At 41.0% G+C, this 14,028-nt stretch overlaps 1 protein-coding gene across 5 annotated transcripts in view; it reads right to left on the minus strand.

Moving 5' to 3' along the window:
- Positions 1-14,028, minus strand: part of SGMS1 (sphingomyelin synthase 1) — a 110,336-nt gene that overhangs the window by 45,020 nt on the left and 51,288 nt on the right. For 3 of the 5 annotated variants that reach the window (XM_048505470.1, XM_048505467.1, XM_048505468.1), the window contains one exon: positions 5,039-5,084. The exons of 1 other annotated variant lie outside the window; for it this stretch is intronic. The gene's annotated coding sequence lies outside the window, so the exon portion shown is untranslated. Of the gene's footprint in view, positions 1-4,315; positions 4,398-5,038; positions 5,085-14,028 lie in introns of all 5 variants that reach the window. One more of the 5 variants, XM_048505469.1, reaches the window with a different exon arrangement.

Below are 14,028 nucleotides of genomic sequence, written 5' to 3' on the forward strand. Positions count from 1 at the left end.
GGCCTTTTAAACAGCTGCAGTACCAGCCAGTCAGGTGGAGCTCTGAGTTTACTCCTTAAATTCCTTTTGCTCTGACAGAACAGCACTTTAAAATTAACCCTTAACCAGCAGTCCATCACAAATACATTTAAAACCAAGTCCATGGAAGGAGAATGCTCTTTTTGAACAACTGTGCTACCACTATCTGATGCCAAAAAAAATCTAAAGATTAATTAAAAGAGAGAGAGAGACTTTAAAGGCAACCTATATGGCTACGGGGATCTTAGAAATGTTCTCCAAAGCAATGCTGCAAGTATGACAATTAATACTATTATGGTCCCTGGACAGGTGAAAACTCCCATTTGGAGCAACTACCATTGGTAGTATTCAAACAGCATAGTAGCTATTGTTAAAATATTGTTGTTTATGAGGTCTATCAGATTAATTAAGAAGTGTAAAAGAGTAAAAATTGCAGGCGAGGCATGACAACATGTGCTATAAGTAATATAAGCACTCTGAAGCCAGAGTTCAAAATCAAAAAGGACATACATAAAGACAATTAAAACATATCATATATAGTGTAAATGAGCATGGCAGACTCACTGTACTGCCAGCTAGAAACTGGAAATGAGTAGCTAAGAGCTCTGTATAGTAGTAGAAGGGAACAAACCAGAACTGCCAGACTTACAGTAAAATAGACTTGGAAGGTTATACCTTGACTTATGATTGCACTGTTAAATGCTAAAATGTGGATATGTTCTATGAGGCATTATTGAAGACGTACTGAGAAGCGTCTATATATTTTTATAAAGCACAAGAAGATTAAGGAAAGGAATTCAATACAAAACAGCTGTGCAAAATAAATTCTGTTCATTTATTCAAAGTATTTATATACCCCAAACTGTATAAGATAATGTATAATTTAAAAATCATACAGGGGGGACACTCAAGGTCTTACGGGGGATAACCCTTTTTCTTCTGTATTCCATTCTCCATTACTTCCTCATTCCTTCCTTCTGGCAGTCCTGTCTCCCCTTTCCCTGCTTTCTCCCACCCACCAGCCAATCAACCTTTAATCTGCCCTCATCCTCTGTTACATTCATTATTACACCCTTCATTTATACCTTTCTTCCCCCTCAACAGGGACCCAAACCTACTTAAGTTGTTCTCCTCATCTCCATTTTATCTTTACAACAAATCCTGTGAGGTAGGTTAGGCAGAGAGTACGTGACTGTTCTAAAGATACGACACTCTACCCACAATTCTGATGAGTCCTATCCTCCAAGAGTAAACAAACTACCAGCCACATTTTAGTCTAACTCAGGGGCCTGCAACCTGCGGCTCTCCAGATGTTCATGAACTACAATTCCTGCCAGCATGGTCAATTGGGCACAGGTTGCAGACCCCAGGTTGCAGACCCCTGGTCTAACTGAAGCTGCTGAACACCCTTCAAGGGAAGCCCCTCATGCCGAGCATTACCAAAACCTTAATTAAGAAGCAAAGAAGAAACCTGTCAGAATGAATTTTCTTGCTCAGTTTTAATCACATTAGGGCATGCATTTTGCTTCAACGCTCTTTTTCAGGATTGTGTGCTACTAGGGTTTTTTTATATATATAAAAAGGTTAAGCCACTACATGACCAGTGGGGCATGTGCAAATGTACTGAGGACAGGACAAAGGTTAAAAGATTAGTCATGCTAAGAAGTTATGTTCTCTCCAAGGATTACATCTCAAGGAGGCTGAAGGATTAGCTAATGTGTCAAAGCATAAACTCCTATGCACTCTCTGAACCTTAAACCTCAGACTGCACACTGCGTTTCATATCAGATACTGATCTCAGACCTAGTCACATACTGATCACAGGCAAACCAAATACACAGAGTCTTCCGTCTCGTTCACTAAGCATAACGGTAAGATATCTTTGGAGTCGTGACTGAATCTCAATCTAGTTTTAACTAACCTCACAAATCAGGAAAATTCAAAAACTACCAAAAATTTCATATCTGCATGTTAAGTAGTAATTTCTTGAAATGGTTCAAAAGATTTATTGGAGCTGACTATAGACATTCACAAATATATAACCTTCGGTAAGAAAAAAAAACATTTACTAATTTTACTATTTTATTTAAAATGTTTGTATCCTGTCCTTCCAGTGCTCAAGGTAACTTGCAAAATGTAAACATATGCAATTAAAAACATAGTTAAAACACACAAAGCAAGGTACATCAAGTTAAGGGCAACTCCTGCCTCATATATCACCACCAGATACCAAAGACATTAACCAGTCAATAATCAATTATCTCTATGTGGACTTTGGGAGTGGAGCCAGCTGGGCTTGCCCTGCCCCTGAGCTCCACATGGACTTTGGGACTCTGTGTAGACTTCCCTCTGTGATACATCTCTGAAGATGCCAGCCACAGATACAGGCGAAGCATTGGGAACAAGATCCACCAGACCACGGCCACACAGCCTGGAAAACCCACCACAACCAGAGGAAGCCTATAGTTTTAAGCTCGATCCAAGCTGCTTGATTACCTTAGCTGAACTCAGAGAACCATATGAGGAAAGGCACTAGATATGTGTCCTGTCCCCCCCATGATGGGCTTTAAAGGTAACCAGCTCTTTGAATTGTTCCCAGAAACAAATAAGTAAACCAGTGAAGCTGCCGATGTACAGGAATGATATGATCGAACTGGCTTAAACCAGTCAATAATCCAGTGGTAGCATTCTGCATTAATCGGAAGTTTCGAAACAGTTTGCAAGGGCAACTTCACATGTAATACATTGCAATACTCTAGGCTCAAGGTTACAGCGACATCGATAAGCATAGCAAGGCTGACACAGTCAAGATAAGGAGCCAGGTGGTGAACTCAAACCATAGCCCAACTTGCTTTTCTAACAGCAGCACTGGATCCATTGTGACTTCAAGGCTTTTCACCAAGTAAGAACAGCAGCCTGTCACGCAATCCATTTGTACTGGTGGAACCCCAGCAAAATCAGCATTCTCTATCAGTACCTCCTCAGTCTTTCCTGGCATTGGTTTAGCCCTGAGATTACAACTGCTGGTGGTTCAGTTAAAGAAATGTATAGTTAGGTGTCATCTGCACACTGGTGACAGCTATCCCCTAGGTTCCAGACCATGTGCCAAGGACATACTTAGATATTAGATAACAATGGTGAAAGAACCAATCTTCCAGGGACACTGAAGGTCATGTTCCACTGATATAATTTCCCTTTATTCCCAGGGCTTCCAGACACACTATTAAGATCTGTTAAGATACTCATCAACAGTATCAAAAGCTGTCAACATGTCCAATAAAATCAACAAGATTCATGATTAAACAGTACATTATATATCTGGGTAACTCAAAACTCAAACCTAATTTGTAAGAAATGATTATCCCCCACACAAATTACTGCACAAGAGCTACTCACTATATTTTAATCCAATTTATAATGCCACTTTGTGCTAACTGAAATAGCACTGGTACTGTAAGGAGGGGGGAAGAGTATTTTCAGGCATAGAAGCCTCTGTGGAAAAGTACACACTCACAACAAAGACAGTTGAAGAAAAAGATGTTATATCCAGGGAAAGACGGATACTGTACTGTAATAACTGCGCCTTGGTGAAAAAAAGAAGAAATATTTCAAAAGAATTTTCAGGAATGCAAACATTCTGGTTCTGGACAGTTTCAACGACCACTCCCTCCAATCTTCATAGAAATATGCCTTTCAGATGCTTTTAACAAAAACAATTTTCATTCCAACCGTCTCAGAGATTGCAAATGAAATTGTTGTTCATGTCTGAACCAAACCACACTACAATCTAATTTACATAGGATAAAGGAAAATCCATTTGGAAAGAAATATTCTAAATGTGCGACAAACAACTCTTGCAAGCTCACTCATGCCACGTTTGGCTAAGAAATTCTGGAGACTGCGGAGAAAAAGATGCAAAGAAGAAGGAAGAGTTTGGATTTATATCCCCCTTTCTCTCCAGCATGGTACGGTGGTTAAGAGCAGATGTACTCTAATCTGGAGAACAGGGTTTAATTCCCCGCTCTGCCACTTGAGTGGTGGAAGCTTATCTGGTGAACTAGATTAGCTTGTGCACTCCAACACATGCCAGCTGGGTGATCTTGGGTTAGTCACAGTTCTTCAGAGCTCTCTCAGTCCCACCTACCTCACAAGGTGTTTGTTGTGAGGGTTGAAGGAAAAGGGGCTGGTGTAGAGAAATGCATGAATCTGGATTTTGCATATTAACTAGAATTAATCCACCAAACATTCAATTGAATATTGCTTATGGGGTTCCAGAATGAGAAGTATTGAGATTCACCTGAATAAAATCCATAGTATTTATAAAAGAGTTCACAGTACAGTGAAGCAAGGAATGTAGATAACCATATGCGTTTCAAAGTCTGCAGAATGATAAAAGAGAGAGATAAGAGATATAAGGGCTAAGAGATTATATGAACTAGCCACCATCAAGGCACACAAATATGACAAGAATATCTGCAACATAAGACACAGTAAGTGTAATTTTCAGATTCTACATTACAACATAAGATAAGCAACTCTGAACTTGCAGACAACAATCGAAACACAAACAGAACTGCTGTAACTTCAGAACAGAAAGAGTACTTACAAACATTGAAACTGTATTTCTATTACAATTGTGTTTTTAACATTTAATAATATGACATGGAAAGTAAAATAATGACAGAACAGTCATCACGATCAACTGATTGTGCCCATTCAAATGTAAGGGTTAAAAAAAAAGTTTCTGCACTCTAAAAGGGGGGGTTAATAATGAAAGGAAGACAACATCAACAGGAAGGTGGCACAATCTAGTCTATCTTAGCAAAATATGACCTTTGAAATGATCTATTTAAGCAGAGTACCAACAAGATTGAATAATAAGCATAGATAAATAATAATAAGCATAGATAAGTGAAAGACCTCCAACAGATTTTATATTTCTATCAAGGCACCCTGATATTTTGCTTATTTCAAGCTTTACAAATATATCTATTGAAGACCTACGGTGGCCCATGCTTACCTGTTTTGTTTCTTGGAGCCACAGCACCGACTTCCATCCTCTCAATCTGGAGAAGACAAAACAAAGATATCCATTTCATAAATTTGTTATTTACTGATATGCTACTGTACAATCATACTCTCCTCCCTCTGTTACACACATTACAACAGTATTCACAAGTTTGTTGTACAAAAACATAGATTATGTCAATGGCCTCTGCTGCTGAAATCCGCACACACATGTGTGAGCGCACACATACCACCACACACATCGCTTTCTCTTGTGCGGGAACTGAGGAAGTGCATGACTGGCCTGGTTGCTACAATGGAGGTCTCCATACAGAAACTCCTTGGTACAGCCTTCAGCTACTTATTGGAGAAGAACATTCACCTGTAAGTGAATGAATCAAACAGCCCAATCCGGAGGTTTGCAGCAGCCGGGGATGGTGTTATTCCTGTGCAGCCATGTTGCCACCAAAAGGCTTCCAGGCAATGTGGGGAGGCAACAAAAATCAGGAAACCCCTGGCAGCCTGAAAACCCATGCAAGGGAAGGGAGGGAGGGGGCCGGCATCTGGACATGGCCTACCCACCCTAGCAGAGGGAGAGGGAAGGGAGGGGGAGGGAGGGGTGGCATGCAAGGGGACAGGGGGGGAGGGGTAGCATGCAAGGGAGGGGAGGGAGGGGCCCCGGCATCTGGACATGGCCCACCCATCCTAGCAGAGGGAGAGGGAAGGGAGGGGGAGGGTGGCATGCAAGGGAGGGAAGGGAGGGGGCCGGAATCTGGACATGGCCCACCCACCCTAGCGGAGGGAGAGAGAGGGGAGGCATGCAAGGGAGGGAGGGGAAGGGAGCCCGGCATCTGGATATGGCACACCCACCCTAGCAGAGGAAGGGGAGGGGTGGCATGTAAGGGAAGGGGTGGGTGGGCCTGGCAGCCTGAAAACCCTCCATAGGGCAAAACAAACTTACACCACCCTTATGGTGGCGCAAGTTGGAGGCCTGCACCAGGGGTGTTCCTGGCTCAGGAGCCTAGTGGTAGTCATCTAAAGTCAGCTCCACCCCAGGAATGCCCTTAGCTGCCCCCAGCTGCACTGGTGGCTAGGTTTGGGCTGGCACAGATCTTCAGGCAGCATGCCATTCAGGGTTGTGTGCTGTGGAGCTCCACGATGCCTGTTTCCCCTCCCCACTGGCTTAAGTTCCACTTATACTGGCGAGGCGGACAAATGCTCTGATACGGCTATCCTGCTAGTTCCTAAAGCCATTTCTTACACACACATCCCTCCCTGTTCCCAGACTGGGCTGCAAATGTTTCTTTCTCTAGAAAGAGGAAGAGAGAGAAGCAAACTTCAAATGTACCATTTAATAATAAAGGTTGCTTCTGCACAAAATAACAATACAATGGTAAACTGCAAAGGAACTATGAAAATTTCACTTTAAAATTAGACTCAGAAAACGCCTTACTGATATATGTTGCACATAGCAGAGCATCACATGGATAAAAACCCAAGCAAATGACAAAATCTGGTGTTTATGCTAAAATTCCTTGCTTGATTGCACTGTGCCTGCCTGAAAACCAAACAAGAACTCTCTTTGATCTAGTGAGATACAGAGCCCCAAATGTAAGGCCAACCTTATAAATTTTGAGAAGAATGTACTTATGCTGGAAGAATTTGACTCACTTCCAAGAACTGGAACAGATGCTCTTTCAAAGAAACAGCAGCAGCTAACGCTGGGGTTGCTAACCTCCAGGTGGGGCCTGGGGATATTCCTGGGATTACAATGGATCTCTAGACTATAGGGATTCGTTCTTGTGGATAAAATGGATGCTGGGGATAGGGGTGGTTATGGCATTATATCTTGCTGAAGTATTATCTTCACCTAAATCCTCCCCCTCTAGCTCCACCAACAAATCTTCACAAATTTCCTAACCTGAAGCTGGCAAAGCTAACTAGTTCATGGCTACTGTATCACTAGAACACAACATCTGGATTTGGATGGGGAAAATGCACAGTACAACCCAAAGCAGTTACACACTTCTAAGCTTACTAACATCAACAAACTTAGAAGAGGATTAACTCTGCTTCCGATTCCACTATCAGATTCATGCCTCTGCATAACTTTGAAACTCACAGAGTACTCTAGGACAAGTCCTTTTGTTGCATATTAGTTTCTGATTACGATCTGGATGACCAAGGTCCAAGTCCAGGTCCTCCACAGAACTTTTCTGTGTGGCCACTGGTCCAAAACTACCCAATAAGGTTTATGTGGCCTCAGGTCACTCTTAGGCCCCTTCCGCACACGCAAAATAATGCGTTTTTAAACCACTTTCACAACTGTTTGCAAGTGGATTTTGGTATTCTGCACAGCTTCAAAGAGCACTGAAAGCAGTTTGAAAGTGCATTATTCTGCATGTGTGGAATGAGCCTTAGTCTAACCTACGTCACAGGATTGCTCAAGTTCATCCAACTTGATTGCTCATCCAATCTCAAGTTCTCAGTTGCAAACTGTCACTAATGCACATGGTTCAGCAATGACAGCATACAGACAAGACAAAGAACTCCACCAATTTGTGTTCTGAAAAAACACCACAATGTGCTACTGAAATTTACAAACAAGTGCAATCTATAATATTATACTATGGTTAATCACATGATGTAGCTTTAAGGGTAACTGAATAGCTTATTAGAATTTTCAAGTTACAACTACTGAAAAACTGCAGTTCTTGAAATGGTAGATCCATCTCTGTGTTTCTCACACTGCTGCCCCATTCTTTCTCCAGTGTGTTCAGGAGGGTGGATACGGTCATTTCCCCATTACATCATTTTATCCCGCTATGAGATTGGTTCTATTTTAGCTTAACCTATGGTCCAAGACTCGCCCAAACCCAATGAATTTTACAAGTAAAACTTGAACCTCCCTGCTTTGAGCCAAATGATTACATTGTGACATCCAATCAGAAAACTACTTGCCCTCCAACCCATGACTGGAAACCATGAAAATTCATGATCTCAAGACTCACTCAAATAATTTCAAACCATGGTTCGGTGTTATGGCTGAGCCATTTCTCAGTCACCTGAAATGATGGCATTTACATAACATTCTAGAAATATTTTGAACAAAGACACATCAACCAATTATCATAAATTGCCAGTCTGCAGCCAACTGGCATTATTACTTGTATTTGTTGTTGAACTATCCCTGTGTGCTAACTGCAGTCCTGGGCTTGATCCTCAGCTATTTCCCAAATAAGATTACTCTACTTGATCAACTGGAGCCTGCCTCTCTTGATAGTGACTTCCATCTAGTGCAGGGGTAGGGAACCTGCGGCTCTCCAGATGTTCAGGAACTACAATTCCCATCAGCCCCTACCAGCATGGCCAATTGGCCATGCTGACAGAGGCTGATGGGAATTGTAGTTCCTGAACATCTGGAGAGCCGCAGGTTCCCTACCCCTGATCTAGTGGAAAGTTCTCACCAAAGACAACAAGGAGGACACCACCTTCAAAGGTTTTTAGGAACATTGTGAGGTTGAATATTTGCAAGGTCTTTTAATGGGGTTGGCATTTTCTTGGGAGAAGGAGATTGTTGGGGTTCTATTGTATTTTGCATGTTTTCAATCTTGAAATTATAAAGTGACTTCAGCCATAAAGGAAAGACTAGGTACAAATATGTTTTAGAAAAACAAATAAACTTGGCAAATCCTAAATCTTATTGGTAGGGGTGGAGGTGCTATTTACAGGAATCTCTGGGGGAAAAATATTTGTCTATGGCCACATAAATAGTAGGATCTCCTTTTATAATCTTACTGGTTGGATTATTTAGCATTTTCTGCCATTTGTAACAGTGAGGTTTAGATACATCCAACAACAAAATATGCTAACTGAAGTGCCTCAGTGATAAGTAGCAGTCTCTGTCCTAGGAGAAGGCTTGACTGAAGCCAAGCAAGAGGGGCATTTCCAGCACGTTCAGCTCTGCTGTGGTAACCGTACCAAACAGAAGTGATGCATCATATGGAATGGATGAGTCATTCGTAACATCCAACAGATGGTTTCAGTTCTCCTTAGAATATGAGCAGCTCTCTAACTGTGGAAGCCAATTTCTACAAAGCTATTTCAAACACATGATTTACCTGTCAGTTAACTGCAGTAGCAAAGGGTGAATTTATAATTTTGCACAGAATTTCACCTTGAATCAGTGTATACTTTCAAATTAATGTTGTAGAGAGACATTAAGCAATACAGGGCAGCTTAACATACTAAAAGTTACAAAATGTTGGTGTTTTGAGTAAGGGTTGTTTGACACTTTATTGTAGCTGCTTGTCACATATATACTTTGAACTTTGTGCTTAAACAGCCATCAAATCTCATCCCTTGCAACAAACACAACCATTTCTATGGTCTTCTAGCCTCCTTAGAAGTCAAACTGACATCTACCTCTGCATTAACATGCTTGCAGCAGCTAATAAGATCAACAGTCTGTAAAGCAGCTACTGAAAATCAATACAAAATTAGAATATCTGCTGCTTGCAACTGATGGCCCTGAAATGCTGCAAATGGTATAACAAACAGTCAGTTGTGTTTGGTATTGTCCTCTGCTTCAGGCCACCGAAGACCCTGAACCAGCAGCAGGTATGGAAAATAAGGAGTGTTACAGTATACATTACAACCCAATACCAGGAATAGGATTGATCCTAATAATATAAGCTAATTATCAACATCACATGCCCATAAAATAGCAGGTTTGTTGTTCTGTTCCGTAGAATCAGAGTTGGAAGTGGCCATAAAAGGTCATCAAGTCCAACCCACTGGGGGGGAAGGGCGGCATACAAGACCAACAAACAAACAAACTCACGATCAGCTCAAAGCCCCACTGCTCAAAGACTGCCAGTGAGTGGGAGCTCAACACCTCCTTACGCAGTTCCATTGCTGAACAGCTCTTACTGTGGAAAAAAAATCATACTGTCCAGCCAGTATCTTTCTTTCCATACTTTATTCAGAGTTCTATCTTCTCCAGCCAATCGAAACAGCTGCCTGCCTTCCCCTAAGTGACAGTTTTTCAAACACTTTCAAATAAGAGCAATCATTCCCCCCATGCTGGCAGGGGCTCATGGGTATTGTAGTTCATGAACATCTGGAGTGCCATAGGTTCGCCACCACTGCCCTATTTGATGTGACTTTTAAATGCTTATATCCTTCTTTTCAACAATCCCTTCCCTTAATCCACTAACGAAAGATTAAAAATTATGCAACTAAATGCAAAATAGATCAAAACAATTAAAAAATAAAATTGAGCACAAGCCAAAGAAAACTTACAACCAAAATCCAACATTAACAAACTAAAATAAAACATCGTGTCTTACTATCATTATTAGCATCTCAAAAGGATAGACACAACCTGACTCATAACAGGGTGGGTCCAAACATTGTCCTGGAGAAGGGAGTTCCAAAACTTTGTCGCTGACAGTCAGAAGGCCCTATTATGACCTAGAACACAGAGTGAAGCCTCCATAGCTGAACTAAGATGACAGGTAGGGTTGCGTTGGAGAAGGCAGTGGTACGACTGGTACGACTGAGGGCTTCAAAACCATGTAGGGGTTTAAAGGACAAACTTTGATCTGGGCCCAGAACAAATGGGAAGTTTATGTAGTTGTACCTTTGGAGTAATATGATGTAAATCTAACTATCAGACAGACAAGTTCTGTGATATGTTGCGCTTATAAGAGACCATTCAAATGTAACACAGTGTAATGCACGCTACAACAGACCAGTGTGGAAGTCACTACAATTTGCATAAGACAAATTGCCCAAGAAGCAATTCCTGGCCACAGTGGCTACCTAAAAATCCTAGAGTGGCGTTGGATCAAAAATGTGAATGTGGACTGTCAGGACTACAATCACATCCAGAACAGAATGAACCAGCTCCATTGTCCAGGTAAGATGAATCTGCAACCAATACCAACTTTCCTTTGGCAAGATTAAACTCATTCCAGTTCATTACTAATTTTAGGCACTAGATAAGCAAATCCACAGTTAAAACAGTATTACTGCTGGGCCGGTAACAGGCCAAAATTTGTTATCTGTTTTAGATAAACTGATTTTTCTGTTATCTGATACCAATCCCTTGATTACATAAAATAGGTCGCTTGTTGCTTTGGCTGACAAGAAAATCCAGGCAAATTTACTTTTGGAGAGTAAATTTCTGATCTATTAATGGCTGTATAATGACCTATTGTACATTTGCTTTTATTCCTTGTTATTGTTTTATAAGTTATATTGTAATGGCTTTTGGCTTTAAACAATTTACTTGCTCAGTGCTGGGCTGGTGTCCACATGCTGAAGATACCCAATCCTCCACGATGCACCTACACAGTTTTATGGAACCTTGTAGAACCCCACAGTCCAAAGACCATGAAGAGCAGTAACCTCTTATCACCGCTTTATGAACTCTGCTTTCCAGGAAATATCAGAGCCATAATAGCACAGAAATTCTTCTTAGTCCACACACCCTAGAGGTTTACCATAGTCGATTGTATCAAAAGCTACCAAGAGGCAGTGACGTAGGTAAATATTTTTTATGGGGTGGGTTCGGTGACTGAGGGCTTTCCGGCTGTTCCATTCCATGCATTGTTTCAAGCAAGCCAGACATGTAACGGGAGGGGTTTGAACCCAAGAACCTCACCCCCCTTACCTACGTCCCTGCCAAGAAGTTCAACTACTAACTACTAACTACTTTGCTAGCTTGCTGCCTCTTGGTAGACTGTCACATTTACAGCTGAAGGGCCTACAGGAATCAAAAGTAAATATTATTCACAGTATGTGTGATCAAAATGGTTTGTGTGGGTTATGTCGGCAACAAAACTAAGAACTGAATTCAAGTTCAGCATTGCCTGGATAGAAAAGGAACTATTTATCTAAAACATCCACATCCAGTTTTTCTTCTGTCATGCCCCACGGTAGCTTAGTAATTCAAAACCAATAATAATACCCTGTACAACATCAAGAAGTTCCGAAATTCAAACAAATTATTGAAAATAGCAATGGAAAGTAATATCACCGCTCATCAAATGCTCAGGAAAATAAAGTAGGTATGACTGGGTGCTTAAAAGACAATAAAAGCAGTGAAACATGAATATTTCTGGGAGTGCATTCAATCATGGAAAAAGGTCCCTTTTTTGTGCCTTATTCCCACCCCCAAACCTGTAATATTAGGCGTACAGCAGCAAGGCCTCCTAAACCTGATATTAACGAATGGACTTGCACATATTGGTCTTTCAGATATTAATTTAGAAAATGTGTGTACTGCCTCTGAAAACCTGCTCAAGGCAGCTCTGGCCAGACTCTAGTTCCAAGCTGTTTACAGAGCTTCACAGGGCAAACCAGAACTTTGAACCAGGACATAAAGTGCAAGTTCTTTCAATACCAGCAAAGTATGTTCTGTCTAGAAAGCCTCAGTTAAGAGTCTGGCTACTGTATTCTAAATCTGTTGAAATTTCAGTCTTCCAAAAAGTACACTGCAGTAATAAAGCTACATTAAGCTTTGTTTTTCACAAAAAGAGATAGTTTCAGTAAGAAACCTAGTCAAGTCAACAGTACCCCATCATGTAAGGAGGAAGGGGTTCAGATTGTTTTTGACATCTCTACATGCTGTCATAACATTCACATAACATCCAGAACTTGGTTTAATTGCAGCAGTTTTCAGTATGATCCAAAGACGAGACCTTTTATGTCTACAAGAAGCAGCTGTGCAAGCGTAGGCCATCAAGTCACAGCTGACTTATGACAACCTCGTAGGTTTGTAAGGCAAGAGACATTCAGAGGTGGTTTCCCACTGCCTGCCTCGGTGTGGGCTGAAAGAGTTCTAAGAGAACTGTGACTGGCTCAAGATCACCCAGCAGGCTTCCGGAGGGCGGGATGGAAGCAAACCCAGTTAGAGACTGCTATACCACACTTAATCGGTATACCATGCTGGCTTCTCACCTACAGCTACATGCCATGAATACAGAAGGGGCCAAAATGATCTGTTTAGTCTAATAGTTTTTTATATATAATGAATACATGTAATTTTTAAATTCCACACTAACTGGAGTGCAAAGAATAAAGTAAGTTGGTAACCAACATTTTCTACCTGGAGTGTAACTGACCCAATATGCTTTGAGTGGAAATGTTCTGTCCACAACATAGTATAATGGAATGTTCCGGTATACACATATCTAGAACGTGTATAGAGTCACAATAAGATATATAACAGTTTTCTGGTATTCTTCAAAAATGAAAGAAGCTGAAACATTATTTCCTGAGAAAACGATAAAATATGAAATGGCACAACAGTGCTAAAAACGGTTTGTGATTTTTAAAATACATTTTTAACGCAACTATGTAGGCCAGTGGTGGTGACCCTATGGCACTCCAGATGTTCATGGACTACAATTCCCATCAGCCCCTGCCAGCATGGCCAATTGTAGTTCATGAACATCTGGAGTGCCATAGGTTCGCCACCACGGGTATAGGCAGAAAAATTAGTCACGACAGAATTCTGCTGGATTCTGGTCAGAGTTTGCTACCAGAAATTTTATTGATGTTTTGTCTCTAGCACCAAACCATCTAAGTCAAGATGACTTAGGCCCAGGAAATGACCGGGTGGTGCATCATACAGCAACTTTACTGAATCTGGCCTGTACTTGATTAGAAGATTTCCTTGCAGTCTTTTGTAAATCACCAAGACTTGTATAATGGAAAAATATATATATTCTCTGACAAATCATGGACGTTATCTTGGCTATCAGAAAGTCGATCCAAGATTTTAGCTAAAGCACTTCAGTTACAATCCAGAGAATAAAAAGGATTTATCCATTGTAAAGGGCAAAATGATTTTGTTTACTAACAGTTGCCTGCCAATAGCTGCTGCTGGGGAGCCATATGTATTACTCCCATATGTATTACTTCCACTAATAATGTTTTTTTTAATTTACATTATTTATAGTCTACCTTTCCCACTGAGACTCATGGCAGATT

This window comes from Sphaerodactylus townsendi, linkage group LG08 (genome assembly GCF_021028975.2).
Source record: "Sphaerodactylus townsendi isolate TG3544 linkage group LG08, MPM_Stown_v2.3, whole genome shotgun sequence".
NCBI lineage: Eukaryota > Metazoa > Chordata > Lepidosauria > Squamata > Sphaerodactylidae > Sphaerodactylus > Sphaerodactylus townsendi.